This window comes from Pinus tabuliformis, chromosome Q (genome assembly GCF_031772625.1).
Source record: "Pinus tabuliformis cultivar Carrire ecotype Pingquan chromosome Q, CPIR1, whole genome shotgun sequence".
NCBI lineage: Eukaryota > Viridiplantae > Streptophyta > Pinopsida > Pinales > Pinaceae > Pinus > Pinus tabuliformis.
The window spans coordinates 881,024,819-881,030,399 of NC_142296.1; positions in this window are offsets into that span (position 1 = coordinate 881,024,819).

The window sequence follows — 5,581 nt, forward strand, 5'->3', positions numbered from 1 at the left end:
TTCTATTTAATGATGAAAAAAATACTCTCACTAATGACAAGCCCTTGGCTTTAGAACTGAACACACACACCGATGAAGAATTGGTTGCCCATACTGATGAAACTGTCAAAACAATCAAGGCAACCAGCATACAAGAAAAACCTCCCCAAACAGAAATTTCAAATCTGCCCAATCCTAAAGTGACTGAAACTCTTGATACTAACCACAAGCAAGAAATCACATGGTACTTAGAGTTTGATGGCTCTGTTAACAAGTTAGGAGCAGAGGCAGGTGTTTGGATTCACAATACACATAACAATCATGCAGAAGGTCATGCCTACAGACTAAATTTCAAATGCACCAATAACATGGCAGAGTATGAGGCTCTCCTTTTAGGCCTTAAACTGCTCAAAACTCTAGGAGCTGCAAAAGTGTCTATTCTAGGTGACTCTGATTTAATCATACAACAAATGAAAGGCAACTTTGTTACAAATGATAATAGAATGAGGGCCTATAGGACTGCTGCTATTAATATACTCAATGCATTCACTGAATCCAAGCTTGCCAAGATTTCAAGAGATCATAACATTCATGCACACAGCCTAGCCACTTTTGCTAGTACATGCAAGCTTCCCTTTGAGCCAAATAACCATTTTACTGCTGAGATAAAGCATAGGCCTGTTATCCCAAATAATGTTAAAGATTGGCAAGTGTTTGAAAGTGATGCCCAGATTAACAACTTCCTCACTCTTGAGCATGAGTTTTCAAATATTAACATTGACATGGATGCTATGACGGATGAACAACAACAAACAAATGAAAATCAGCAGGCGGTAACCACTGTAACAGCGAAGCAAATCCTAAACCCAACTATTTTTTACAATGCAAACATAGAAGAGCTGAAACAGATGCATTTGGAGGATATAGTAGAAACAGAGGCCGAGATCATTGATCTGAAAGATAACTTTCTCCCTGCTGGCCTCACTCCATTAGAAGATATGTTTGATGCAAATGATGTTCCCAAAAATCCAAAAATACAACCCCTAAACACTGCTATAGAAGAACACAACATTGGGTCAGACAAGCCCAAAATGATAAAAATATCTCAAACTTTACCACCCGATCAAAAACCCAAATATATTGATTAGTTCAAAGAATTCCAAGATGTGTTTGCTTGGAGTTATGAGGACTTGAAGTCCTATGACACCTCAGTGATCCAACACACCATTCCCTTAAAACCAAACCAAAAGCCCTTCAAACAGAAACTTAGAAGAATCAATCCCGTACTCCTTCCCTTAATTGAAAAGGAAGTAAAAAGGATGTTTGAAGTAGGTATCATAGCACCCATCAAATTCTCTGAATGGGTTTCCAATCTTGTTCCCACAAGAAAAAAGACAGGTGAAATTAGGCTATGTGTAGACCTAAGAAATTTAAACCAAGTCTCCCTAAAAGACCACTACCCCTTGCCAAAAATGGACCACATCCTACAAAGAGTAGTGGGGTCATCTAGAATCTCTTTGATAGATGGCTTTTTAGATTTTAATCAAATACTGGTTCACCCGGATGACCAAGGCAAGACAACCTTTACCACACCGTGGGGAACATTTAAGTATGTGAAGATGCCTTTCGGACTTAAAAACGCTGGTGCTACCACTCAAAGGGAAATGGATATTGCATTTTCCAAGGAAATACATGATTTCCTAGTTGTCTACCTTGATGACTTAACCCCTTTCTCCAAATCCGATCAAGAGCACCTAAAACATTTGAGGCAAATATTCATGACATGTAGGAAATATGGCATTTCCTTGAACCCCAAGAAAACCCTCTTTGGCCTTGAAGAAGGCAAACTCCTTGGCCATATCATCTCAAAAGACGGTATTAGAATAGATCTATAAAGGATCCAAGCCATCCTCCAAATCCCATATCCAAGAAGCATAAAAGAATTGCAAGCATTCCTTGGAAAAATCAACTTCTTAAGAAGATTTATTCCAAACCTAGCTGAGCTAATAAGACTGTTAAGAAACATGTCAAAAAAGGATGCTAAGGTAAAATGGTCTCTTGAGACCAAGCAAACCTTTGAGAGTATCAAAACTACCTTAACCCAAGCCCCTGTCCTCACCAGTCCGCAATTTGACAAAGATTTCATCATATTTTCATTTGCATCTGAGCACACCATAGCTGCTATCCTTTTGCAAAAGGATGATCAGGGAGCTAAAAAGCCAATTTCTTTTTTCAGCCGAGCCTTAAGAGATGCCCCTTTGAAATACCAAATCATGGAGAAGCAGGCCTATTCCCTTGTTAAAGCAATAAAAAATTTCCGAGTTTACATTTTATATTCACATGTGATTGCTTATGTCCCAAATGTTGTTGTAGAAGACATATTAACCCAAGAGGGGCTAGAAGGCAAAAGAGGCAAATGGATTGCTAACATCCTTGAGTATGACATAGAAATTAAACCAACCAAGCTCATAAAGGGACAAGGTTTAGCCAAACTGATGTCCGAAAAAACTTTCAAGCCTTAGACATCAACCAACTGGACAATGAACAGGAGCTGGCAACTCCACAGATCAGTGAAACCTTTTTGCAATCCCCATGGTATGCTGATATATGCTTTGTATTGTTAAACCTGTTTGCTCCCCCAGGATTGTCCAGAACCAAGAAAAGATTTTTAAAAATGAAAGGCTTCAAAGTTTTGTGTCATAGATGGTGCATTATTTTGGAAAAATCATGAAGGTATATTGCTTAATTGTTTAACCATGAATGAAACTAACAATGTCATGAAAGAATTCCATGCAGGGGACTGTGGAGGACATCTATATTGGAAGTCCATTGCTGATAAAATTTTAAGGGCTGGTTTCTATTAGCCCTCTCTATTTGCAGATATAAAGAAATTTGCTATCTCATGTCATAAATGCCAAATCTTTGAGGGCAAAAGAAAGCTGTTACCCTTACTCCTTAAGCCCATCTCAACCGAGAAACCTTTTCAACAATGGGGTCTTGATTTCATTGGAGAGATCCACCCCTCCTCCTCAGGCCAGCACAAGTGGATTTTAATAGCCACCAACTATTTCACTAAATGGATTGAAGCCATCCCATGCAGACAGGCCAATGACTCCATCATTATCCAGTTCCTTGAGTGAAATATCCTTTCTAGATTTGGCTGCCCTGAGAAGATCATCACTGACAATGTTGCTGCTTTCAAATCCAAAAAGATGATCAATTTTTGCCATAAATTTCACATTACCTTGGGCCACTCCATAGCCTATTACCCCCAAGGTAATGGCTTCTATGAGTCATCTAATAAGAGCCTGATTAATATTATCAAGAAGGTCTTAGAAGAAAACAAGAAGAACTGGCATAAAAAGCTCACAAATGCCCTATGGGAAGACAGACTTTCAACAAAAAAATCCATTGGGATGAGCCCTTATGAGCTGGTGTATGGCATGGAGGCCACGTTTCCATCCTCCTTGGGCACTCCTATCATGAAAATGTTGCAAGAGATCCAAGCAGAACTAAATGATATTCAAAGAAGAATCAATCAGACCATTCATCTTCAGCAAACCAGAGAGCAAGTTTATAACAGAGCTCAAATATTGCAAGAGAAACTCAAAAAGATGTTTGATAAAAGAGCTAAGGCTGAGGATTTCTACATTGGCAACAAAGTTCTAAGGTGGGACTCACAAAGAGAAGACAAGGGCAAACATGCAAAATTTGATTTTTTATGGAAAGGGCCATTTGTTATTTCTGTTGTTCAGGCAAATAACACATATTTCCTCAAGTCTGTAGAGGGCAGCACTGTTGAAGAAGGCCCTGTTAATGGCTGAATGCTAAAACATTACCATGATCCCTATTAAGGGGTACAATGCAACTCTGTACATATCTCTTTGTACATTAATATTTGGATATATTAGTACTTTGTTTTATTTTTTTAGCAGTCTGAGTGTTAGAGGAGCAGCATCAACGTTTGCTAAGACACAACCAGTGCAAGTACTCCATTTTTAAGGCTCTATCTCTGCATTAGTATCAACAAAACAGCAGGAGTAGCGTTGTCATATCACAACAATTCATGATAAAAGGAAATTGGTTGTAGTTTGCAGTATCCAATCAAAAAGTATCAATAAGAGAGGAGCATTGTTTAGTTTCACATCGGCAACTGTTTCTAAACCAGAAGCTAAGGGAAATACATCAGTTTGGATCCATGTTTGGTTCTATTTCAAAGGAAATGCTCAAGAAATATGGTATATAATAGCAAGCACGCAGAAGAAAGCAGGCAGTGCTATGTATTTAACAATATTTTAAATGAAGGAGATGGCTGCTCCTATTTCAGAGTTTCACATTTTCAGCAGCCAGCACAAGGAAATTCTTCAGTCCACAGCAACAATAGAAGATCAAGGCAGTCTGACCTGCTGTTCTTGGCTTTTCATAAGGAGAAGCCATCCCCAATTGGAGCCACTATTAGCCTCTTGTTGCAGCAGGTGTTCATCTTTCATGATTGACATTTTTACATGCCAAATATGTCATACTTTGCATACTGCAATGCTCCATATTTCCTGAAAAGAGGGAAAAGAAGAGGCCATGAAAGTGTGCCAGTCTAAATGCCACTATTGTATCCCAATTTTGATGAGTTATCCATTTTTGAAGAAGTTTCTGTTAAGGGAAGTCCAAACAGCCTAATCTTGGTTTCCCTAGGTTTTGATTTTTGTTTTAGAATATAGAGGCTCGTTATCTGTCCAAACAGTTCAATCTTGGCAGATTTATAGATAGGTAGAGAAACAAAGGAGCCCAACTGCTTAATCTGGGCCCTTGGAAGAAATAAGTGTAGACTTAGATAGAGGGACAAAAAAAAAGAGAAAAGGATAATCTGGGTCTGCAAGTCCAAGTGCACCTATGCAAAAAGAAGAAAAAATGCTAGGTAAGTAGGCTGGGTAAGTAGTTTTGTGGTTGCAGAATCATGCTCTGTAATCCATTTCATGTTTTCAGGTGTTATATCTTCACAGATCACAGTTATAATGTAGTTTTCCATTCGGAGGAGCTCAAGTGAGGCATGTCTAACTCCCCGTTCTTCTCATTTCCCAAATCACTCACTAACTTCCCTGAAGGGGTCAAGATCTGCTTGATACCTCTTACTTTCATCATTTTCCATATCATTTGCCTTGGTAAAGATCTTCTTTGCTCAAGGCATGTTCATACTTCCTCTATGAATCATTTTTCCCCATAAATAGCCTAATATTCACATACTTAGCGCTTTCTGATCACTTGTCATATTAACTACTAATTTTACTATGTAGCTCCCTATCTATCTCCCCTTCCCCTACTAAAAATATGTTAATAACTCCCCCACCTACATATTCCCACCCCTGGCATTTTTTAGCCACATTTATCAAGTCTGGGGAAATATTAAGTCCATCTGGGACCTATCTTTAACCCATCCGCATTCATATTTTGTGATAAAGCTGGTTCAAATCACACCCATGCCGCATTAACCCAAAAACCCACTCTCCTAAAGTTTTCCCCCCTGCCGTATGAATAAAACACATAATAAAATATGCGCGGGCCCCATTTTTAACCCTCTGTCGCCTTGTCTCTCCCGTCGGCCGTCAGA